We start from the raw sequence: 27380 nt of genomic DNA, 5'->3' as shown, positions 1-27380 counted from the left end.
CTGGCTGCAGAAATCCACACTACGTATAAAGCTCTGCCTTGGGCATACACAATCAGCTTCTCCTGATTACTGTGTTCATCATCTCTCTAGAGAAAGCGTCCAAATACGTGTCTGGTGCTGGAGAGATTGGGAGGATGCCCTTCTCCACAGGCCTATTTCTTCAACATTAAAAAAAAAAAAACTCTCAAGCAAGTCATTCCAGAGAATGTGGACTTGGCATTCTTTCCTCTTGCAATCCCACCAACACATGGTCCACCTTCATTTGCATGATATTATGGGAAAAGGTAAAATTCAAATTCAAATGCAGTCTCAATCCATTCAGGCTGATTAAACAAAACACCTCAGACAGCATCCTGAAATGTGTTTTGCCATTTGGGAGGGGGATGGGGAGAGGAGTGGGACTGGAAGTCTAAGATCAATGTGTGAGTGAGGGGGAGGGCTTTCTTTCCAGTGTCTACATGGCTGTTTTGTTTTGTCAGGCCATTGCCCAGTGCTAATGATGGGGGAGTTCCCTGGGGTCTCTTTCATAAGAACACTGAGCCCATTGTGAGGACACTGACTTTGTGTCCTCCATGAAGTCACCACCCAAAAACCCCACCTCCAACATTGGGGAATGAGCATTTTAGCATATGAATAGGGGTGGAAGACACCAATAATCAGTCATTGCAAATACAATTGCCATGCAATCCATGAATCATTCTTTTTCTGTTTTCAATTCTTAAAAGTGCTAGTCATTTTTTCTGTGACAATAATTTCCCATAATTACATAATGCTTGCATCCTTGGAGTTTTAATCATAATGCTATGGAAAATTTTTCTAAATGAAGGGGAAATAGACTAGATTATCCATGTCATTATGAAAGCTTATGGGAAAAAACTCATGTAAAGAATATCTGAATGGAGGCAGTGGGAGGGTGGGAAAGGGGGGGGACATTGGGGATGTTGGTGGTGGGGAATGTGCACTAGTGGAAGGATGGGTGTTTGATCATTGTGTGATTGTAACTCAAACATGAAAGCCTGTAACTATATCTCACGGTGATTCAATAAAAAAAAATAAAAAAGACTAAAAAGGTGCTTTTTAAAATAAAATATTGGTTTCAGAGATTTATATTATTAAAATGTACTTCATATTCCCTTATTGAATTACATGTCATTCTTTTTGTCTTAGTGCCTTTCAGGGTAAAAGTGGCAAGAAATTTAAAAGAAAATGATTTTTATGAGTTATACATATTTCCAAATATTTAATTATATGATTGTCCCAAAAAATTAATTGATTTTAAAAGCACATGCATAAGGTTTTGAACTATAAATGGGGCATACTACAGAAAAATATTAGTGATCAAATACTGGCTTAAATGTAACAAGATTTTAGAACAAAGGCTGAATGTAAATACACAGTGCAAATATATGTCAAATCTAGATTGTTTCTCCCTTGATAGGGTCTGCTGAGATGCCTGTGAGGAACTGGCCCAGAACAGACCACAGGAATCAATTTAGCTTTCTCAAGACTCTTTTTACAGGAGCCCGCATTGCAGAATAACTTAATTTTCTGCCCCTGAGCAAGGAATTTGGATACAGGCGCACCGGACGCAAGAAGGGTGGTGGCCAGACCAGATAACCAGATGCTTCTCACAAGACCCGTATCACAAGACCCATGTCACAAGACCCAGGACTGCCCCCAGAACCGGGACATTCCTGAATATTGGCACAAATACTGATCTCTAAAACCATAGGTTAAGGAGTGATGTCCTTTTAAATGGATTGGTTAAGAAAGTTTGTAATATTACAAATCTATTGGCTATGAAATGCGCAGGCTCTGCTGTAATGGCCAGGGAAGGTCTATATAAGATCTCCTTTGGAGAAACTCGGGTCTTTTTCCCAACCTGCTGGACCTGCGTGTCCGCGTAGGCGGCTGGACCCTGGCTAGCCAGTCTTACAATATACCCTGCTTGCTGTTTGCAGTCTCTGGAGTCTCTTTGCCGTTATAGGGAGATCTCGATCCGCGCCCTAACAATGCCAATGAAGTTTTGTGTCAAAATTCCCATAGCCACAAGAAAAACAAAGGAGGTCTCTTCTTTCATCATATAATCACTAAGACTTTCTCTAAATACTTGTACAAAAAATATATAACCTAAAATTCCAACATGTGACCCTAGGTATAATGTAGGACTTTCTTATGAGCTGGTTAAACTGCGCAAAAAAAGGGCTTTGCTCCTTAAGCAACAGATTAGTTTCAGGACCTGGGCTTTTCTGATGTTGGCAGGAAGAATAGACTGGGATTCTACAGACCTTCTATTTGGAAATAAAGACTTCTACAGATATACAATATTAAAAATACTACAGTTGTATCATGTACTCTTTATCTTACCACAAGGATCATGTCACATATAAATATTGGAGGCCGTTTTCAAGGTGATTATATTTTTTGAATGATGCTAAGTCAAAACGGCCTTATTTTAAAATACCAGACCAGATATTTTCCTGCTACTTTGGGAGGAGCGCAAAGCCAGGACATCTTTGCCCACTTCCCTCTTCTGCAGATGCTCTCCCGAAGGTCATCTTGCAGGATCTGATTTCACTGACCTACAGGAGTCACAGCTGCTTCATGCCATTGGTTATCCCGGGAGCATATTCACTTTAACACCTTATCTTTCTAGGCCTTAGGCCAGTGCAACTTTCTGACGAACAAAGTCTCAGGTTCCCGCAAGGACTCTGCTCTCAATTACAGAAACCTAATCTTATATCCCTTATAAACTAAGCCTTGACCTAACTACCCACTCTACACATTCACGGGCACACAGATAAAGAGTTATATGCACACACACATGCTGATATAAACTATATTAAACACACATTCACAACTATATAAACATTCACAACTATGTAATACCTAAGTACATGCACTTACATATATACTATAAAGAATAAAATACATTTGTGCAAATAATATACACACACATACTACAAACACATAAGTTATGTTGCATACTATTTAAAACTAAGCTCACTTGTAGAACAAACTTCCCAAATATTACAAACACATTGGTAATTCTTAAGTTACTCTTAAAATGCAATTTAGAATCTCTCCAACCCCTGCATTTTTCAATTAAAATAATTTTACAGGTAACTCAGAGTTAGTATGATCTATGTGTAACTTTACATAATGGGCCTTGAGCTTTTCTGCAGTGTGTATCTTAAAAACGTAGAAAACAGGGGGTACAGTGCCACCAAGTAGGTCAACCTGTACCTGTGGAGCGGGTGCTTCAGCAGCCTGATGGTGGCTTCAGACTTCCTGATACCCCAAAATTGCCACTGTGCCTTTGGCCAGACCCCAACAACTTGGGGGCAAGTTTACCTAGAAATTAAACAACCAAAAGTTAGGTATGTGGAGCCACACCCACAAACCACCTTCGGTTCAGCTACACAAGCTCATTTATTGGTCATATTTCAGAGATCCATAAATCTCAAAAGAGATCAAAAGCACAGTTAAAGCCAGCGGCACATCATGCTGTGGGTGAGCAAGGGTGCCCCTACAGGGAATATGCCAATAGTTTATTTCTCTGGAAAAGATGGAAACAAGGGCCATGATCCAGAGACACACAAAAGAATCTCTGAACTGAGCAGCTCACTGCAGAGATGCCTCTGGACTTTAAGCCAGGCTGACTTCACTGGGGTGCCTCAAACAGCGGCAGGCGTCTTCCCTCTACCTGCCCCCTAGGTCCCCAGCAGCCACCAACTTCCAGAACCCAATGAGAAGTGCAGTGACACAAACTCAAGGCCTCAAGGGAGAGGGGATGGGCTGATTTCTCTCATCCCCTGCCCCCATGGGACCCTGGAGGTCATGCCCACAAAACTGCCCCTGGCTGCTACTTGGGCTCCTTAACAGCCATGATTCAGAGACACATAAAAAAGAATCTCCGAATGGAGCAGCTCACTGCGGAGATTTCTCCAGACCCTAATTATCTAAAATTTTAGAATTCCAGGAGCATGTGGCCAAGTGGCCACGTGACATCTTATGCTATTCATAAAGAGAATACAAAAGAGTATGGGGAGAATGTCTGCCATAGAGGCAGGAGGAGGGGTGGGATGGGGGCGGATACTGGGGACTTTGTTGGTGGAAGATGTGCACTGGTTGAGGGTTGGGTGATTAATCATTATATGACTGAAACTCAAACATGAAAGCTTTGTAACTGTATCTCTTGGTATATATGTATGTATGTGTATATATACATATATACATATATATGTAAATGTACACAGAGAGAGAATGTCACGGCAATAAGGAAATCTCAGAGAGGCAGAGATGAATAACAGCCAATGGCAAATCTTTGGTGACAAAGGAAGGAGAAATGTAAAAAGAGCCTTCTTAGAATTCCTGTTTCTGACACGAATGAAGTCAAATTCATTAGGCGAGTGAGGACCAGTATACTTGAAGTGGCAGCCCAGATCAATTCCATCAAACGAGTGGATGAGTGGGTGGCTTCTTCCAACAGCTTTTAAGGAAGAATTCAGACTCCAGAAGCCTGGGGACACACAAAAAGTCCCTTTACATTCCTCTATGGCAAGCCATATGGAATGGTTTACCCCATACAAGAGGCCTTCTCTCCGACTCTTTGCTGGTAGTTGGAAGATCCCATCTCAGTTTTTCCTTCCACAGCTATCTGGGCTCAGTAATCCTGCCCTCATTTTTGGTTGCCAAAGCCCTTCTGTTGCTTTATTTCTCTCATAAAGAAGCTCTTCCATCGAGAAAATCCCACTTTTCAATCATGCCAGCTATGTTGTACAGGCATGGAAGAGGAACTTTGCTCTTTCTTCTTTTGGGGTTTGTGAAGGCAGGAAGGCCTGAAACAGATCTCAACTTCAGCCCAGTCACCCTTTCCGTGACTCTTATCTAGATGTCTGCTGTGAATGCAGATTCCTTTCTGGGAGCTAGTCAGACGACAGCTGAAACCTCTCCTTGGATGAAGGCCTTGGTCAGGAACGTCCCTCTCAAGGCAAAAGACAGCTGGGGAGCAGGATGATGACACCGGGAGAGAGGGAGCAGACAGGCTGGAAAGGTCCACCTCAGGGCAGGTACCTGGCTTAGAAACTCAACTCACCTGGTAGAGTCAGATTCCGAGGTTAATTTCTGAGGAAGAAATGACTGGAGTGACAGGCTCTGACAGGAATCAGAAAGCCTTTTCGAGAAGGAAACTGCTCTCACCTGACAGGCTTCACGGGCCCTTCCAGTCTGGGTCTGAGACAGCTGACCAGGAAATGCTGGACTTCATACAGCATAGCTGGGCCTGCCCTTCATCAGCCTCTAGCCAAATCCCAGGTTCACCATAAATTGAAACACACTTGCTTTGTGACCTGGATGGGAACATAAACAGAACATGTATCAATCACCAAAAATCCACTACACTATGAGAGAAAAATCCCGACTCCATGTCCCAGATCAAACAGCTCTCCAAAGAAATCTAGGGTTGGTCAAAAAACCTAAGATGAGACTTTTTTTTCTAAACCACAGGGGCGAAATCGACAGATCATGCAATAAAATACAGGTTAGGTGGAGTGGGAATAGAAATCCGAGCTCTCTGCTCCATCCAAATTGTTGTCACAGCTAGAGGAACACACTTGTTTACAGAGAGCTGCCTGGTGATCTCATTTCCATCACACTCTGTTTGTTTACCCATGGTAAGGAGCAGACACTTTCAGTTTTCGGCAATAAACTGCATCCCCTCCCACAGAGACAGCACACTCAGCAACTTGTCATACATACAAGGCATGGGCGGGTGAACGCTTCCAGAATATTCTGTCTTCTCAACTAACCTAGATGCCTATTAAAAAAAAACAAACAAATTTATTTTTCCAGCCTGTGGAAAAGAGAGACCCTCTCTGAGACCCTCCATCCTTCCCTTCCTTCCTTCTTTCCTTCCTCCTCAATACATATTAGCTATTATACAAGTTTAAAACAACAACTTTGGGGGGCACATGCTTTGCATGCCGGAGATCTGGGTTTTGTTTCCTAAGCATACAGCTTGGAGTAGCTCTCTAGCACTGCTGGGCACAGATCTCAAAACAATATCCATCCCCGATTTTTTTTTGCAAACTTAGGTGATTGGAAATATACACTGGTCAAATCATTAACAGCTTTGTAAGGAGCTATATCACAGTGATTCAATAATCAAATCGTTAAAAAAATATAAGACTTCTATCTTTAAAAAAATAATCGTTACTAGCTTCAAGTAACTCTGAAAAGAGAGTGTATAGATATTTTTCATCTAGTATAGCCTCCCCACTGACATGCAGACTATGTGAGAGAAGTATATGTATTTCCTATTCTTGCCTGTACTTGTCACTCAATCTGTACCTTATATTAGGGCTCGTTCAATACGAGCTATGGGTTTTGGTTAGCAAATAATGACTTGCGTTCACTTTGATAGTATCAACCAGTGTCCTTTCACTGCCCTAAAAATGCTGTGCATCCTTCTTATTCATCCCTTCTCCCATGACAGCTGGCAACTGCCAACCTGTCTACTATCTCCACAGTTGCTATTTCCCAGACATCATCTATTTGGAATCATACAGTACCTAGCTCTTTCAGACTGACTTCTTTCACATAGTAATATGCATTTAACTTTCCTCCATGGCCTAAGAATTTAATTATTTTAAACTCTAAATAATGTTTCACTGATTGAAGGTACCAATTTATTTAGCCTTTGCATTATCTATTACATACTATCTAATATATATACTATATAATATATATACATATATATCACTGTAATCCCATTGTTCTTCGATTTTCTCAAGTGGGCACCAATAAACATCTCTATTACACTCAGATCTGAGATTTTTGCAGCCTCCCTTACTTGTCTTTCCCAATGATTGGAGGCTCTTTCAGGGTCAGGGGAATGAGACCTATTGTTACTGTTTTTGGTATATCGAATATACCATGGGGAGCTTGCCAGGCTCTGCTGTGTGGGCAGAATACTCTCAGTAGCTTACTGGGCTCTCTGAGAGGTGTATATATATATATATATATATATATATATATATATATACATACACATATATATAGTATATATATGTATATACATACATACATATATATATACCTCTCAGAGAGTCCAGTAAGCTATATATATGTATATGTATATACATATATATACCTTTTGCTGTATTTGGGATATGAATATGCCAATGGGGAGCTTGCTAGGCTCTTCCATGTAGGCAGTAGACTCTCGGTAGCTTGTCAGTTCTCCCAAGAGGGAGAACTAGGCTATTAGATGTAAGCCTAATAGCCTAGTTAGAGACTAGCTAGAGAACTAAGCTTCCGGAAGCTTGGTTTTATAGTGTCTGGATGTTGATTGTTGATGGGATTAGACAGCGCCGGGGCAGTTTCTGGGTGTGACCACCTAGCTACTGGAAAATGGGGGATCTGGGTGGAAGAGGCCCAGTCCCGATCTGAGCAGACTTGGAGATCTCGGCTCCGGATCCCACACATCTGGGTTCCTCTGCTGGTTCCTTCATGCTTGAGGCTCGTCTGAACGTGTGGAGAGTGGCCTTGAGCATGGCTGTGGCTGGACTCCGGAAGTCTTCAACTGTTGAGGCTCTGCTCGGGGCAGGGAGGGAAATTACAGCTCTTAGAAAGCCCTGAGAAAAGTTCCCAACCAGTCACTTCAGACATGCACACACATGAAAGAACCATGGAATAATCTGGCAACCTATCACTCTTATTTAACACTGCATGCAATTTGCTGAATGGACAGGAGGATTCACTGGGTAATGTGGATAGAACAAAGGCAGAAATGGTGCTGCACTCATCAGGAGCATTTTTCACTAGGGAAAAGCAGTCATCAGATGTTGAAGTGTGTAGTAAGTGTCAGCGGAGGAGATGAGGTCGAATGGGTCAGTGTAGTGATGGCTGACACATGCCATGTGTCTGCATATGAGAAAGGATCCTAGGAGGCTGGAGAGATGGGGGTAAGTGCACAGCCAGGTGGTTCACCCAAACCTCCAGCAGTAGGTGCCAGTGAGAAAGGAAGAGCTGATGGTGCTCTATGAGAGTGGGGTGGGGGAGAGATCGCGGGTGGGAGATGGGGGGAACAGGGGAAAGGCTGTTTTAGAAAGAGGGGGAGTGTCTGATCCAGAATGACGACAATGGCAATGAGACAGAAGAAATTAAATGGACTCGGGGAAAAATTATTACTGACACTTAGTTTTTGGACACTTTGAGATAGAATTACTTTATGCAAGATTAGCCTGGATAGTTTATAAATATGGGTGTCATTGCTCCCGAAGGAACAGGAGCAGGAGTGATAGGTAGTTGGGTTGATACTTGATGGCAGATAGATAAAGTAGATAGTGGATAATTAAAGGCATACAGACATAACTGGAGACATATGCACACATGCTTGCATAAGCATGTGCATGCACATATATGTATAACTAATACACACTGCCCAGATCCTTTCTGAAAGGCAGGCTGTTGCCAAAATCTTGCTTGTGTGGGAGGGGCCTTAAGTGCTGATCTGACGGGTGTGAGTGAAGTTCCGGGAGCTCCCCCTCCAGCTATAGTGCTGTGATACCCTTACCCCACCTGTCCCTCTCGTTTGACCTTCCAGCTTCATAAAGGTGAGCCCAGGCGGCAGAGTGAGACCTCTGATGTGCTTTTTCTCTGCAAACCCTGCCTTTTCCTGTAATTCTTGTGATAATGTGCCCAGTGCCGGCAGATACTTCATTGGAGGTGATGACTTGTTTGTTGGCTGATGATATGCTGCCGGTCCCCTCCACACATGCTGACCCAGGTTCATAGTTTTCTCCTCTGACAGGTGCCTCTTGGTTTGGCATAGGAAAGGCTCTATAAATGAATGGCTATGACTTGAAAGCTCCCCACAAAACATTAGATCCATGCATGCTCCAGAGTTTTTGGTTCATACCTACTTGGGCTCTCACAGACCTCTGCGCACTGCTGCATCATGAAGCCTATGAGGGAAAGAAAGAGGTTCTGACAACAAGATGTCTCTCTCCTCTGCTGGCTCTGTTCAGCACTGGAGACCTGCTCTGGGGGGTTCCCCTGAAAGGACAGGATCTAGTGCGATGGTTGACTCCTGATCAATGTCCCATGTTACCATCTGGTCTGGTCTGTGTTTTCCTCTCCCTACCCCTCACCCCCTTGCTCTCCTTCCTTGGCATTGTCCTTTCTGTAATCCAGGGCCAAGGGTTTTCCCATATTGGTGCACACCTTTCCCTTGTCCTGTCTCTCTACAGACCACAGGGAAGTTAGAACACCTGATAATCATTCTCTCTCTACATTCCCTTAACACCCTTCTGTTCCATCCAAGTTGCAGCAAAGCACATAATTTCATTTTTTCATGTAGTAGCATAAGCATAGTTTTCCATTGTGTTATTTACCACACCTTCACTATCCACTCACTTGTCCAAAGACACATGGGTTGTTTCCATGTATTGAGCACTGCAATGCATATATCTTTTCAAACTGGTGTTTTGGTGTTTGAATGTAAATGCAAAGAAGTGAAATAGGAGGGTGAAATGGGAGCTCTACTCCACTTTTTAAGAAACCTCAATACTTTTTTCCATGAAAGTTGAACTACATAATGTTCCCTCCAACAGGGAATGAGAGCTCTCTTTTTTCACTCGTTATTCAAAATGATTTGACTTTCCCTGTTGAGTGAAGATGAGAACTTTTTCATATTGTTGGCCATCCTTATGTCCTCTTTGTGGAAGTGTCTGTTTATCTCCACTTCCCATTTCTTAAAGGGTTACCGACTACTTTGTTGAGATTTGTGAGAGTTCTATGTATCTTGGATATTATTCCTTTATCTGAAGTACAGTGTGCAAGTATCTTATCCCACAGGATAAAGTGTCTTTTAATTTTAGTTTGAGTTTCTTTTGCCATGTAATTTTTCATTTGATATAGTTTCATTGGGCTGGAGTGATAGCACAGCGGTAGGGCATTCGCCTTTCCTGTGACCGACCCGTGTTCAATTCCTCTGCCCCTCTCAGAGATCCCGGCAAGCTACCGAGAGTATTGTGCCCACACAGCAAGCTACCCATGGCATATTGGATATGCCCAAAACAGTAACAAATAAGTCTCACAATGAGAGACATTACTGGTACCCCCTCGAACAAATCGATGAGCAACGGGATGACAGTGACAGTGATAGTTTCATTTATTAGTTGGTTTCTTCCGTCCTTCTCGGAGAGCCGTGCAAGCTACCGAGAGTATCTTGCCAGCACGGCAGAGCCTGGCAAGCTCCCGTGGCGTATTCAATATTCCAAAAACAGTAACGACAAGTCTCACAATGGAGATGTTACTGGTGCCTGCTCAAGCAAATCGATGAGCAACGGGATGACAGTGATACAGTGATTAATTGGTTTATCATTTGTTTATTAGAAGGGGTGAGTGAGAGCCCTCCCCTCACCAAGGGACTCAGCCCCAGCAGCTGACCTCCACTACACAACCGCTGCCACACCGCTTTCCACACACTCAGGCCGAGCCTCACGCATGAGTGAAGTCCCACAGAACCCAGGTAACTCAATGGGACCCGGGACCAGAGATCCTCTGCCTATTTTCCGCAGTCTCTGGCAACCCTGGGGTCACACCTATAAGCCACCTCTCATAACCATGCCACCGGACTCTGCACCAGGCTGTTTTCACTTGGGGCACCTAAGAGGGGAGCGTCTCTCCCTGCCCCAAGGGACCCAGCCCCGGCAGCCGACCTCCACTACCCAACCGCTGCCACACTCCAGACCACTTTCCACACACTTGGGCCAAGTCTCACACATGAGAGAACATATTCCTGGACCGCAAGGCAGCAACACATCATCATAGATGGAAATAAATATATATGCCTCTCAGAGAGCCCGGCAAGCTACCGAGAATATCCCAACTGCATGGCAGAGGCAGAGCCTGGCAAGCTCCTCGTGGCATATTCGTTATGCCAAAAACAGTAACAATTACAGGTCTCATTCCCCTGACCCTGAAAGAAGCCTCCAATCATTTGGTAAGACAAATAAGGAGAGGCTGCTAAAATCTCAGGGCTGGGACAAATGGAGATGTTACTAGCGCCCACTTGAGTAAATTGATGAACAAGGGGATGTCAGTGATACAGTGATACAGTGATTAGTTGGTTTTATTATTTTTGCCAATGGAGTCATATCATCAAAATACCTTTGGAATCTAGCTTCTACACTATTATGTCTAAATTTTCTTCAAAGTATTTCATGGGTTATGATTGATTGATGAGATGTTTGATCAACTTTGAATTAACTTTTGTGTATGTGTGAAATACAGATCTAATCCTTTTGTCCTTTTGTTTTTATGCCATTCCCAATAGTGCACAAAGCTAACTACAGGTACTACACTCAGGGAGCACTCCTGTGGGGCTAACAGGATCATATGTGGTGCCGAGGATCAAATCCAGGCTAAATGCATACAAGCAAGAGCAGCTCCTATTATATTATCTCTCTAGGCCCCATTTCATTTTTGATGTGGTTGTTCAGCTTTCCCAATACCATTTGTTGTATTGAATCTAGACTTCCTCTCAGACTCCCAATTCCTTTGTCATTGATTAGTTGTCCCTGGATTTATATCTGGGATCTCAATTCTATTCCATTGTTCTGTCTGCCCTTATTCCAGAACTATGCTGTTTTGATTACTATAGTTTTGTAGTAGTTTTTTATAGCATAGCTTAAAGCCGGGAAATGTGATACCTTCTAGCTTCTTTTGTCTCTGAAAAGCCTAGAATATTCAGGAAATTTTGTAATTCCACACAAATTCTATGAGTGGTAATTCTAAGTCCTTGAAGAACGTCATTGGAATCTCAATGGGAATTGCATTGAACGTGTTTAATACTCTCAGTAAGATGGTCATCTTGACAATGTTGATGCTTCCCATACATTAACATGGAATATATTTTCATTTCCTGATGTCCTCTTCTATTTATTTCACAAAGTATTTATAGTTTTCAGCAATAAATTATCTTTTTGATTACTAGATACTTAAAGTATTTGTACACTATTTTAATATGAGTATTATTTTATATACTTTAATTTTTTTTAAATTTTGTTGAATCACCATGAGATACACTTACAAAGCTTTCATGTTTGAGATACAGCCATACGATGATTAAACACCCATCCTCCACCATTGCAAATTTTCCACCACCAATGTCTCCAGTTTCCCAACCCCCATCCCAGTCCTCACCCTGTCTCTATGGCAGACAATTTCCCCAATACTCTCTCTCTACTTTGGGGCATTATGCTTTGACCAAATTTTCCCACCACCATTCAAGCCTGCCTGCCAGGGGCAGACACTAGATAATTTATCTCCCATTGCTCATTTTGAATATCATGTGAGTTCGCATGGCTGCAAAGCAATTGCGTGCTTCAGGATCCTAGATTGTAGATGGTTGGATTCCAGAGACATCTCTGTAGGGCACTAGTCCATTTTGGGATTCAATTGGGAGTCTCTGGACTGGGACTGGTGGTGCACCAAGACAGCACCTGGCGGAAGCTTGTGAGCATGATAGTTAGGCTGAGGAGTGGGCAGAGAGCTGGGCTGGGACCATCCAGCACCTCTGACGCCATGAGACCTAGAGTTTTGGTACCCGCATACCTCGCCCTGCTTTCGGGGGTTCTTGGGTGCTGGGATTTCATCTGGAGTAGGTGGGGAGACTGCAACTTTTCTATCTGGTGTGCTCCAGCGAAATTGGCTGGGTAAGTGTCCCACACAGATCTTCAGTGCTGTGGTGCCATCCAGGACTGGTGCTGTGTCTCTGAACCAGACACAAGTATTAATTTTAAACTCTTGGTCTTCTAGTTCTGGACTTATATATAGGAATGCAGCATATTTCAATGTCTTGCTACTCTGCTGTACTAATTTATTGTTTCTAATAGTTTTTCAGTGGAATCTTTAAGGTACCTTTTCTATTCATGCCATCTGCAAATAGTGATAATTTGACATCTATTGCAATTTTGAACCTTTCACTTCTTTTTCTTACCTAATGGCTTTGGTTAGGAAACACAATTTTTTTAAATTTTATTGAATCACTGTGAGATAGTTACAAGCTTTTATGTTTGGTTTACAATCACACAATGATCTAGTGCTTGAACTCATTTGAGGCATGGGTGTTGTTGAACGCCCCTCCCAAGTTCTTACTCTTAGTTGGAAAAAAGAGGTAAAATCAATAAAAGATATTGAAGGATGTGGCTCAGCAGTAGAGCACTTACCTGATATTACATAGTCCTGGCATTACATATTCCCCTGAGCACCACTGAGAGCAACCTGCAAGCATCAAGCTGGGAATAGGTCCTAAGCATCACCTAGTGTAGTCAACCAAAGCCAACCAAACCAACAGACAGAAAATAATGCTGAACTTTGAGCACATTTTGGGTTCTGAACTTTGAGCATAATTCTTCATTTGATTTTCACAACTCTCCTACTTGGCATGTGGGTTATTATCCCAATTTTATAGATGAGTAAGAAAAAAGTCTTATAAAGATGAAGCAAATTGGAAGACATCTCAATATCAGAAAGCAGATAAGCAAGATTTTAACCAGGGATCGTTCAATTTATACAGATCCTTCAGCCTGGATTGGGGGTACCTGCATTATCTGGACCAATTGCTTTAGTACTCTCTGAGAAATTACTGGAAATGCAGATTAATAGCCCCTGTCCATACATGCTAAATCAGAGACCTGGCAATTGGGGAACTGCACTGCTTTATTTTGTTGTTGTTGTTGTTGAATACTATCCATGTTGAAACTGGCCCCAAAGAAATTCAGAGCTGAATTCAAAACAACATTCCAGCAAACTTGGGGCTAGGAATAACTCCTTGCACACAAGAAATCTGGTTTCGATCCCCACCACCACAAAACAAAACTAAAGAAACCCAGCTAACTTTTCTCGACAGTGGCAGCTTGAGAATGTTTGTTATCCTCAAGAAGGACAAATTCCTGAAGCAGACCTTTTGTTTAGATTTCTAGACACAGTGGAGTGTGCTTTAGAGGAGCCACCCACAGGGAAAATTAATTTATTGTCGACCTTGCTGCTTACCAGCTTACAACCTGCCAAATAGACCATTTCTATTCCTTTCTCTACAAACTGTTTCATAAGATAGTGCAGGAAAGATGAGAGTTTGCTATCCATAAACCCATTGGCTTCCTGCTGACAAAGTTCTTCCCTGATCTTGGCCTTACCTCACATCCAATCAGTCTCTTGAGTATCAGTGGACCTGGACTCTTCCAGAGATTCAGATGGATGCCCAAGTCCAAGAACCACCACCTTAGACTTTGCAGCTGTCCTTCAGAATGCTGGATGCCCTCTCGGGCATGGCATACCACCCTTTTCACGCCTCTTTGTTAACTTCACCTCTGTGTTCTTGTCTTTTCACAACTATGAATTCAGAAGTTGGAGAGATCTTCTAACATTCTAGTGGAAGTGAATGGACCCAATCCAGGGTAGACCTGGAAGCTCTCTCTCCAATTGTTTTAATCATCGATCAATTCCTCTCTTGTTGGCACTTATGTAAGGCCTGAAGACAAATAAATAGCGAAGGATCTAAAATGAAGAAAAGCCACAGTTCTTCCCAACAGATCAATAATGTTCTAACAGAAATCTTGACAGATGGGGAAGGAATTCCAGCTAGCAGTCTTACAATCCTTTCTGCTCACCTTAAATACTCCCATTTTTATCCACTACCCAGATACAAGAGACCAGTGGTCTCATGGACTTAAAACACAGTCCAATTTCCTGCTGCCTTTAATCAGCTGGCTGAAGACCCCCAATTTAGTAAGGTATCTGTCATGCCATTGGTCTGTGTGCGTGCTTGTTGCTGAAACGACAGTGTCTGTAGCGGCATCTCCGTGTGGAACACTCCAAGCTCCCTTGCCACCGAGGGAAGGAGCAGGGAATGTTCATTTCCCATCACCAATCAGGTGTGCTAAGAGTTTGATGTGAAGGATCCCCATTTAGTCTAGCAGAGTCTTAAAATAGAAGCTATAACAGATGAGTAACTGCAATGCTTCTTTCCCTCTTCTCACCTCTTCACTCCCATCCCTCACATATGTTATAGAAATACTTTCTCCTGGGCCACAGTGAGAAAGAGATGTGAGAGGAATCTGTAGAAAAACTATTTCTGGAAAAGCTTTGTCAGACCTAGGCAAAGAGAACCCGGTGAAGGCCCCATTTGGTGCCCAACAGAGTAGGTGCCCAATTCAAGGCACACGCTGACTGGCGCAATGCCTGCTGTCTTTTTGTTCGTTTGTTTTTAATGTAGGGTCCATGCTCAACAGAGATTGGAGGTCCCAGGGCCACTTCTGGCAATGTTTGGTGCAGTGGTGTGTTATGAAAGCTCAGAGCTCGCCTGGCAATGCAGTTCCCCTGGCCCCAAAGAGCTTTAGAGACACATATGTGAGGAGATGGATGGAACTCAGGGTGTTGCATTTCGAGGCATGTACTGTACTCCATCACTTGACTTAGGTCCCTGGCTTCCCTCTACTGTGTTTTGCTTAGCAAGGACATCAGGGCATTGGCTTGTTACTATTTTGCATTTAATTTTAATGTTATCACAACAGTTCTCTTCATCGCTGCACCCTATTTTTTATTCCTTCACAATGTATTCCCCTGGACTAGGCATGTGCCAGAAAATGGAAATTCAATGATTCATTAGAATCCTCCTCACTTCCCTGCCTTTCAAGACCAGTCCCTTTTTTAAAAAAGCAATTTATTGAATCACTGTGAGATAGTTACAAGTTTTCATGTTTGGGTTACAATCACACAATGATCAAACACCCATCCCTCCACCAGTGCACATTCGCCACCACCAATATCCCGGGTATACCCCCCCTTTCCCACCCTCCCCCTGCCTCCATGGCAGACAATATTCCCCATACTCTCTCTCTACTTTGGTGCATTATGGCTTGCAATACAGATTTTGAGAGTTTACCATGTTTGTTCCATTACCTACTTTCGGCATGCATCTCCCATCCCAACCGATTCCTCCAGTCATCATTTTCTTAGTGATCCCTTCTCTATTTCATCTGTCTTCTCCCCTTCGCTCATGACCGGACCGATCCTTAGACAGGAAAACCCTTCCCATCCAACCCCCCATCTCTTTCCCGAGTTAGACAAGGTGAATGTCAGCAGAGGTTCCAGTCTCCAGAGCTTGCACTAATGTTGTTTTGGGAGTCAGGTGGGGAGAATATGGTTCTGATTATAAAGACAAGGACCAGCTAGAGACCTGTCCTCTCCTCAAAGACAGCCTCCTCAAGCTACTTTCATGGCAGCTTTCACAGACTAGGATCAAATTCCCTCCTTGCTCCGGCCTACCTCCAACCCTGCCAGTCATCTGGTAGGAAGGGGTCCTGGATCAGCCAGACAAGCTGGGGTACAGTGGGGTGGGGGGGTAAAATCTGTGCTCTCTGGAGTTGGTGAATAGAAACATTAAACAACTGGGCAGGATTTCTTCTTCCAACCTATACTCCAGGGAGAAGGATAGATGGCTGGAGTGTCCCTTCTGCATTATCCCCAGAGCCCTGCAGGGAATAGCACACCCTGCACACCCTCCACTACCTTTTACCAGGTGTGGCCTAAAAACAATCCAAAATAGACAAAGCAAGGCTACCTGAACCTTCTAACAAAGCAAAGGTGATAATAAAGAAGGAGTAAATTTCCGGGAATGACCAGACACGGAGGGAAGGAGCAGGAGTCTCTGACTGTCACTTTCCTCTGTGTCCACACTGGAGGGAGAGCACAGGATCTAAGGAACATCTTGCTGGTGCTCTCTTTATCCCCATCCCTTTACTTTTGAGCCACATCTGGCGCTGCTCAGGTATCACTCCTGCCAGTGCTCGAAGGATTCTATGAGGAGCCAGGCACTGGCTGCATGCAAGGTAAGTGCCTACTCACTGTCCTGTCTCTACCTTCTTTTTTTTTTTTTGGCTTTTTTGGGTCACACCTGGCAATGCACAGGGGCCACTCCTGGCTCTGCACTCAGGAATTACCCCCGGTGGTGCTCAGGGGACTATATGGGATGCTGGGAATCGAGCCCGGGTCGGCCACGTGCAAGGCAAACGCCCTACCCGCTGTGCTATCACTCCAGCCCCCTGTCTCTACCTTCTGATAGGTTTCTTTATTTCCCTTGCAGTGACTGACAGGACAGTGCAATTGTGCTGTCAAGTTGCTCAAGCCAAGGTTTTCTAGTGCAAATGGGGTTGTGGGAGGGGTGCAGGAGCGCTCCATCTCCTCCAGTGCCCACATTTCCATATTTCACAGACTCCATATTTCACACATTTCCATATTTCACGGACCATTTCCTTTAGTTTTTATTTGTTTGTTTGTTTGTTTGTTACGAAACCTGGCTGAACTCCTGGTTTTGTGCTCACAGATCACTTCTGGCAGGGCTTGGGAGACCCCTACGGGGTGCTGGGAAGCAAACCAGGGTGGTCTGCACACACAGCAAGTTCCTTAACCCCCTTAACCTCTCCGACAGATAGCAGAGTACTCTAGATGTGCACAGCAGGTCAGCATGTGGAAGGCATTATTTTATAGCTGATGCTTGACCTTTCTGTCCTGTGACCCAGGTGGGATGTTTTTTTCCCCCCCAGGTTAGCAGGGAGGGAACCAGCACGGAGGTTGTCTGACTATTCCCCAAGTCATACGCTGAGAAGCTGAGCCAGCAGGTTTACTACTCTGAAACCAGACAGTTCAGGCAGACACTCAGGGGAGGTGAGGAAGGCCTCAACCAAGAGCCCTGTGAGCTCAGATGTGGAGAGTGGATCGGAAAGGAAAGCTCCCGTACTGACTCACCCCTACCCCCCCTTGGGTATTTTGTTTGTTTTCTCTAAAAATGTGCATTTTTATGCCTTCTCTATTGACATGATTTTGTTTTAATTCAACAGCTGCTGCGTGGCAGGCTCTGTTTGGCACCGGCCTTTCCTGGAATTTTTCATTGCGTCTCAACTGCTTTAATCCGCTGCCTCTTGCTCCTTTTTCCCATTGTGCTTCTTCTGCTGACATTCGTTTCAGCAATAAAGGACATGGAGTTTGCAGGAGCTCTTGGCATACTCCGGGCCTGTCTTTCAGAGTTGAAACTAGGCCAGTTCAGTTATGAGGAAACATCGTTCGACAGATATCCGAGGCAAGCAACACTTCTCTCCCTGCCTCTCAGGTTATCCACCAGCCAGGGCTGATAAATAGCATCTCTGTAGCAAAACAGCTTCTTTGGCAAAAGATGAAATCTCCCTCCAGAGCATTCTCTTCAGGAAAAAAACTGCGACTCCCCTTTTTTCAAGGGTTGCAGAAAGTCCGTCTCCAAAGTCATTAATTTCCTGTCAAAGCTGTCAGCCATGTGGGCAGGAGATTACAATAGAGCTCTCTCTCCCTGCAATTGAGCCCCTTTAGAAGCTGAAATTTTGATTGTCACTGAATAAGCCACCACTGTGCCATCTGGGGCTAAATACAAACAAATGCACTGAAACAGAGAAACATACTTTTCACAAGCATCTCAGGGTCCTAAAATTACACCATTCACAGTCAACGAACCTTCAGGAACCTTCAAGGAACCAAGAAGAGATATACACTGGAGCCATATACCATGTTTGCTTCTTGTTTATAGAAGTAAAATGAACCGGCGCTGGGCACATCTGGGTAACAGCATCTGAAAGAACATTCGTTGGAACACCTGTAGTCCTTGGTTGTTCATTTGTAAATGCTTTCCTGCTTACTCAACTATTTTGTTGTCCCTGGTTCATCTGTTCTGAAAATTGGAGGAGCGATTTTCATGGGTTTGACTTCCCTGCCATCACTTTAGGGAAAGGACTGTGGGAGATCACTGACCCCTTCACAATGAAACTTAGAAAAATGCAGCATGGGCACAATGTGACTGGTATATGTCAAATTTGCTCTCTGCTCTCATTCTCAATATCCAGGGCAAGAGGAAAAAGCTCACACAGAAAGACAACATATGGTTCCTGAGCGAAGAAAATTCTCTTTCTGGCTACATATTGCGTCATGGTTGTCCGTTGTGTCCCACATCTTCCTGGGTGTCACAGTGTGGCCAGGCAAAACTAAAGCTGTGACTGTGAGTTTGGTCTTCAGAGGAACAGGAGCCCCCTCTCTTTCACTGCACTGAGTTGGGACAAAGAAAACACACAGCATATGTATCAGTCCCTTTAATAATGTCTCCAGGGCAATATATTTAACTGGTAACCAAGAAACTGCTTGTAATTGCCCTGCACAGGCTGCCTTTCTCTCCTCTTGACTTACAAGTCCTGTAAGAAGTCCATCCTCTCTTTAGTATTTCTAAAACATTTGGAACCCACATAAACAAGTGGACTCACACATTGTGGGATTTTGACTTGGTGCAATTTCTCTTCCTTTCCAAAAGATTCCTGAGTTCAGAGCCAGGAATAAACCCTGAATATCACCGGATGTGCCCCCTTCCCCAAGATAGATCAAAAGCCAAACAAAAAAAGATAAACTCTTTAATATGCATCAGTGGGTATCATTTGCTTTTTGTCTAACATTTTAGGGCCAACTCATCAGTGATTGGCAAATATGAAGAGTTTAGATACTTGGTTCATCATCAGTTCAGCCTCCATCACAGGTTCACATTCAAGATGGAGACAAGGAGAGTTGAGGCAAGATGGTCAAAAAGCCTTGACCTTATTAGCAAACAAAAAGTTGAGCCTAGGGGCTGGAGCAATAGTACAGGGGGTAGGGTGTTTGCCTTGCAAGCGGCTGACCACGGTTTGATTCCCAGCATCCCATATGGTCCCCTGAGCACTGCCAGGGGTAATTCCTGAGTGCAGAGCCAGGAGTAACTCCTGTGCATTGCCGGGTGTGACCCAAATAGCAAAAAAAAATAAAAAGGTTGGGTTTCAATAGAAAAGCATATTCAGACTCAAGTGTTTTGTGGCCGAAATCCTCCTCCGCGGTCCAGAGAACTACAGATGGAAGAAGAACAGAGGAACAGAGAAGCAGGGCCCCAGGCTGGTAGGTCAGTTTATTTCTCTCTCCTTCCCAGTTTAGTCAGATCTTACAGCGTAATTGTAGCCATCGTTTCTGTCATAGTCCCAGTCATCATAGTTAGTCTCCTCGTAGACCTCAAAGTTCTCCTCTTGGTCATAGTCTCCACTCTGCATCACAGCATAGTTACATAGAAATCGTGATGGGTGGGGATACACATAGGTGGGGTTGAACATTGTCATAACAACAGAGGTAAAGTCACTCCCTCAGGGGAAGTTCATTAAATCAAGGACAAAATCTCATCTGGGGGTTCAGCACTCTAGATTACCAGGCGATTCACTCCAGGGTGGGATTCCATCTAGGGTGTGTTGCTTTATCCTCTCTCAGCCAGTAATCCATTTAAACAATCATAGTAAATTTACTTCTTCATTTTGTGTGAACACAGTAAGAGATTTATTAAGCTTAAAGGCTGGCTCTTCCTGGGGACATCTCGCTATATATTCCAGATCACAGTCCTCAGGCCAGATTAATCTTTCCTAACCCCAGCAGGGTCCTTATTCAGTTACTTCTTTTGGGGTCATGACAGTTTGTCCCATGACTATGCTCTTAACTTATTATATATATGGTGCTTAGTCTGTCCCCTTTGATGCCAGGGTAGCTTACAGCTTGCCCCGAGTCTATCCAGTCCCTTCGTCAGGACCCTGCTTTTGGAGTCCTAGGATCTAAGGGCAACTGAGGCTTAAGTCATGTAAATATGGACGCCTGGGAGTAAATATTATTATGGAATCAATTAACTAACTCCTATGTTAGTTAATTGGTAAAGCATAGCATGAACTGTCTTCCTGTGTCTATACAAAAAGGACATTGCTAAACCATGCAAGTGATATAACGGAGATAAAAGAATATATAGGATTAATAGTGCTTCATGTTGTGGGAGTAACCCAATAAACCTAAGTTCCCTATGGAAGAAGCAAGAACAACCCAATTTTATCCAACAGTGTATGACTTCAGTGGATCCAACCAGAACTTTCCAACTGGCATTTGTGAAGTGAAGAGATGGTTTCACATGAACTGTAAAGATCTCTGCCAACACAAAAATGCTAAGTCCTTGCATTTCTCTTCTAGTCAGAAAAGATGATTTGATAGAATGAAAGCCTCTCAGACTTGAAGCCTTGACCCTAGAACCACCTTTCCTGACACCCTGGAGTACTCAGCTTACTCAGCTGTGATCTTCCCTCCCAGAGAACTGAAACCTGCCTTCTTTGAAACTCTACCCTGGGGTTTTGGGTTCTGTCTTTTCAAGCTGCACATCCAATTGCCTCACTTTTGCCATGCCAAGATTCAATGTTGGAATATTGATATCACATGTTCCTCTGCTCCTCCCTTGCCTTTTCCAGCATTTTCTATGCTTGGGCAGGTCTTATTGGTGAGAGCTCGCTGTTTGTTGGGCCATGCTCCAACCAGTGCACAGAACAATGTGACTCAGACCATGTTGTGTTAGACGTTGCTCACTTCTTAACAGAGCTTAAAATTGTACCAGCTTTTTCGGATGCCAGGAGCTAATTTTAGCTCCAAATACACCTCTGGTGATCTAAAACTTCCATGCCCACTTCAGAAAAAAAAAATATTTTTTCTTCTGATTTAATAGTTTTATTCAATCACTTTTGTAAGCATCTACCCATCATTCAATTTCAATGGGTGTTTAGGGTTGAAGAGATAATAAGGCCGTGCTTGTGGTCAAGTAGAGTTTGATCCTATACCACACACATATGGGTCCCTGAACACTGTCAGGAATGATCCTTGAATGCAGAGTCAGGAGTTAGCCCTGAGCACTGCCAGGTCTAGCCCACTAACAGAACAAAAGAAATTTTAAAAAATGAGTAGTTATCTTGTGATAAGTTTGTTTATAATCTTTTATACCTTTAACATTATCTTAAATTATCATACATTAATTGACTAAAAAGAAACAACTGTAAGTTTTTGTTAAGAACAATATATTTTCCATATTTATTGGGAGGTGTGCAAAGGATTAAACACAGACTTAATGCACATAAGGCATACATTCTGCTATTGACCCACATACCAGCCTTTGTATTTTCTCTTTGGTTGAGTGTGAGCTGTACTTGAAACTCCAAAATAAAGATGAAACTATATTTTGTTCACTCATTCTCTGATGTACATCTAGGTCATTTCAGTTTATCGTCATGTTAAGTATGGAACAACCAGGATAATCTGATTAGCGGAATTCTGAGGACAGAAATGATGTGGGTTGGAATAAGCACTTGGCTGCTTTCTGGGTTGCTTCACTGGAAATGAAATTAGGATTCACTCATAAACTGTTTGGGTTACCAAATATGTAGAGATTCCAATACATGTGCATTTTCAGGGCAAGGCCTTGTTTGGGAAGTTGTCAGACAAAATTAAACAATCAAAATTAATAATATAAGCACGTGTCATTGCTATTAATTTGAGTCCTTGAAAAACAGTTACTACTACGTAGAATAGCTCACTGTCATTTTCAGAAAAAATGCCTAGAAAATATTTTACTTTTGTTTGGAAACAAACATAAACAAGTGGGACTACATTAACTAAGAAACTTCTGCACCTTGAAAGAGAGGGACAGACATAGAAGGACTGCACTCATTTGTGGAGTATAGAATAACACCACATGAGGCTGACACCCAAGGACAGTAGATACAAGGGCCAGGAGGATTGCCCCATAGCTGGAAGCCTGCTTCATGAGCTGAGAGGAGAAGGGATAAAGAAGGGATCACTAAGAAAATGATGGCTGGAGGAATCAGTCGGGATGGGAAATGCGTGCCCAAAGTAGATAATGGACCAAACATGATGACCTCTCAGTGTCTGTGTTGCAAGCCATGATGCCCAAAAGTAGAGAGAAAGTATGGGGAATATTGTCTGCCATGGAGGCAGGGGGAGGGTGGGAAAGGGGGGGTATACCGGGGATATTGGCGGGGGTGAATGTGCACTGGTGGAGGGATGGGTGTTTGATAATTGTGTGATTGTAACCCAAACATGAAAGCTTGTAACTATCTCACAGTGATTCAATAATTTTTTTTAAAAAAGAAACTTCTGCACCTCAAAAGAAATGGTGACCAAAATACAGAGAGAGCCCGCTGAATAGGAAGAATTATTTAACCAATACCCATCAGGTAAGGGGTTAATTTCCAGGTTATATAAGACACTGGAGGAATTTTATAAGAAAAAAACTCTAACCCCATCAAAAAATGGAGGAAATGAACAGAAACTTGCACAAAAGAAGAAATACAAATGGCCAAAAGGAAATGAAAAAATGCTCCACATTGCTAATCATCAGGGAGATTCAAATCAAAACAACTATGAGATATCATTTTTACCACAGTGACTGGCACACATCCAAATGAACAAAAACAACTAGTGCTGGCACAGATGCAGGGAGAAAGGGACTCTTATTCATTTTGGTGGGAATGCCGACTGGTCCAACGTTCTTGGAAAACAATATGGGCATTCCTCAAAAAACTAGAAATTGGGCTTCCATATGACCCAGCATTACCACTTCTGGGAATATGTCCCAGGAATTGAAAAAGTACAGTAGAAATGACATCCGCATTTTTATGTTCATTACAGCACTGTCACAATAGCCAAAATCGGGAAACAACTCAAGTGATTCCAGATTCCAGTGATCCCAGGAAAGATGAAATCATGAAATTTGCTTATAAATGGACACGGAGTATATCATGCTATGTAAAATGAGTCAGAAAGAGAGGGAGAAACATAGAATTCATTTGTGGAATATAAAATAACATAATATGAGACTAACACCGAAGAACAGTAGAGACAAGAGTTAGGTGGATTGCTCCATGGCTGGAGGCCTGCCTCATGAATTGAGGGAGAAGGCAGTTGGGAAAGAGAAGGGAACACTAAGTCAATTAACATTTTTGTTTTGTTTTTCTCTAAGAAAACTTTATTGGACCATTTAAGCAGATTATTCATAACAAGTAATACAAAATTAATTGTTTCAGTTCTGTTTTGGGGGGGTTACAGTTTGGGATTCAGGATCAAAACATTAGAAATATGCTTTTTTTTTTAGGTCACACCTGGCGATGCACAGGGGTTATTCCTGGCTGTACACTCAGGAATTACCCCTGGCGGTGCTCAGGGGACCATATGGGATGCTGGGAATCAAACCCAGGTCGGCTGCGTGCAAGGCAAACGCCCTACCCACTGTGCTATTACTCCAGCCCAAAACATTAGAAATATGGCAGTGGGAAGGTGCAATGGTGTTGGGACTGGTGTTCGAATATTAAATGTAATGAATTTTGGGAATGGCTTCATAAAAATGAATTATTGGGAATGACTTAGTAAAAATAAAATAAAATTTAAAGTGAAAAAAAACTGAACCTTGCTAGATAACAAGATTAATCTTGCCTGTAGACAAGAACTACGGCAACCCAGACCTCCTCTGTTTTTGCATGATGTTCCAAATTTGCCCTAAATGTAGATAGTTATGTCAGTGAAAATAATATGCATAATACAATTTTTATTAATATTTTTATTGAATCACCATGTGGAAAATTACCAAGCTTTCAGGCTTAAGCCTCAGTTTTACAATGCTCAAACAACCATCCCTTCACCAGTGCACATATTCCACCACCAAAAAAAAAAACCCAGTATACCTCCCACCTCCCAGCCCCCTCAGCCCCCCCACCCTTGCCTGTGTAACTCATAAATTTCACTTTACTTTGTCTTTACTTTGGTTACATTCAATATTTCAACCAAAAACTCACTATTATTGTTTGGAGTTTTCCCCCCCAGAATCAGACCTGAAGAGATAAGAGGTTTGGGATTTCTGCATTTTAGTAACTAAGTCCAGGGAAATTTCTGGCAGAAATTGGATCATTGCAAGCTTGTACCTCTCATTAGTGGTCCTCATAAGCTGGCGGTCGCCACGCTTTCTCCGCCCCACCCCCCCGCCCCAGCCCCCGCAAGGAAAAGGCGAGAGAGAAAAACCTTTCCCCTCCTGGGCAGACATGGGGTCTCGGCTTAGTTCACAGTCTAGAGACATTTCTGCAAGAAGCTGCCGGTACCAAAAGTAGTTTAGCTGGCCTTTGTCTGGAATCATGCTCATGCATGATTGTGAATGTTTGAGGGACCGCTTGTAGTGCTGAAAGTAGACAAAGATCCTCTCAAAATATGTATTGCAAACCATAATGCCTAAAAGGAAAGAGAGAGAGAGACAGAGAGAGAATAAAAAGGAATGTGCCTGTTATAAAAGCACAGATGGTGGGAGGCATATTTGGGACATCGGGTTTGGAAATTATTCACTGGTGGAGGAATGGGTGTTAATTATTTTATGACTAAAACCCAGTCATAAAAGTTTTGTAACTATCTCATTGTGATTCAATAAAAAATCAATAAATAAAAATAAAAATAAGTAGACATGCTTGTCAATTCTCAACAAGCACATTGTGGTGGCTTCCAATGTTATATTGTTATTACACCATTATGAACACCTTTGTGCATAGATTTCTAACCACATAATTGATGGTGTATTTAGAACAATTTGCTGGATCATTAAATTTAAAAAACATACCATATACTTATTTTTCTAAAGATAACCATTCACTTTGTTGCAGGAGGTGCCTCCACCTAGGTCTTTTGAGATGATTCTGGAATCATCACAACTTGTTTATAAGACACCTGCAATCCATCTCACAGGGCCTGCCTTCCCTGGGTAGACTAGCACTCTTGGGTTCAGTGCATATCTTTTACAAAGGGGTGAAGAGTAGGGGCTAATCTCCTAGTTAATCTCGTGTGGCAATGGACATGAATATCTCCTGTGTTTTATACTTGAAGAAGAATTTTACCCCAGATTTTCCTGTCTTCTTGTCTCTCGTCCTCTCTAGCCTTAGAAGGTGAGAAATTCATATTTTTATTTATTTTCCTATCAGTTTTAGATGCTCTCTTCCAGCAAGACTTCTTTCAGTTTTTGACAGCCGTTAGTAAAGTCTAATGGCATATAGCAAATTCAAAAAGGTCTGTTGCATGAATAAGTAAGCAAATGAATAAATGGATGAGCTGCCAAATATATTAGTCATAAAAATCAAAACAATTACCATCCAAAGACTGATGTTCAAGCTATCACAAGGGAAAATTAATTTTTTTAGAAGACGGGCATATTTCTCAAAGACCCTTTCACAGCATATGGTTTGAAAATGGAAGAAATTTAATCTGAAAGGCCATGAACCAAAAAGTCCTGTTAGGCTCAAGAGATAGTACAGGGACAAAGCACTTGTCATGCAGGTAGACAACCTCAGTTCAATCGCTAGCATTGCATATGGTCCTTAAGACATGATAGGAGTCACTCCTGAACAGAGAGCAAGAAGTAAACCCAGAGCACCAAGTGTGCCATCCCCACCAAACACACACACAAACACACACACAAACACACATACAACCAATGCTCCTGTCACTATTATATTTGCTGTTTGAGAGATGCAAGCTCTTATCTATATTTTATGTTGTAAAATTAATAAGAACATAAACTTTTGAAATGAAGATGAATAGACAATCTGCATGTCCTATCATGGGAGAAGAAAAATGAGAAAATAAGTTGAGTGGAGAAAATGAAGAAAAACTTAATTTGGGGGTATTATAAAAGTACTTTTTGCTTTGTAAATATGAAACATTTAAAACAAAAAATAGCAAAATAAGTACTACCCAATCATAACTTGTCAAAAGTTATTTGACAAATACTGTTCACATGGACAATTAAGACACAGACCTCCAAAGATAAGGATGGCTGCTGTGTGTAAGTAGGATGTTCTTTAAAATTGCATCCACAGCAGTCATTGTTACTTTTGGAGCTCTGTGTCTTAGCTGTCCATGTGAACAATATTTGTCACACCATACTTTCAAAATGATTTCCTCTGTGAGAAATTAACTTCAACAGAACTTGTCACAGGCACTCTGAAGAAGAAATTAAAAGAAATTTGCTAGAGTAGTTATCACTGTCACTGTCATCCCGTTGCAAGCGGGCACCAGTAACATCTCTCACTGAGAGACTTATTGTTACTGTTTTGGTATATCCAATACACATGGGTAGCTTGCCAGGCTCTGCCATGAGGGCTTGATACTCTCAGTAGCTTACCGGGCTCTCTGAGAGGGGCGGAGGAATTGAACACGGGTCGGCCGCGTGAAAGGCAAATGCCCAACTGCTGTGCTATTGCTCCACAAAGAGTAATTAAAAAAACTCAATGGAGAAACTAGAGCAATAGTACAACAGGAAAGTCACCTGCCTTGCCTGTGACCAACACTGGTCTATCCCTGCCACCACAGAGATTCTCTTGAGTCCTACCATGTATGATTTCTAAACGTAGAGACAGGAGTCATCTCTGACCACCACT

The sequence above is a fragment of the Sorex araneus genome, chromosome X (assembly GCF_027595985.1).
Source record: "Sorex araneus isolate mSorAra2 chromosome X, mSorAra2.pri, whole genome shotgun sequence".
Classification (NCBI taxonomy): Eukaryota; Metazoa; Chordata; class Mammalia; order Eulipotyphla; family Soricidae; genus Sorex; species Sorex araneus.
This window is presented reverse-complemented; position numbering follows the sequence as displayed.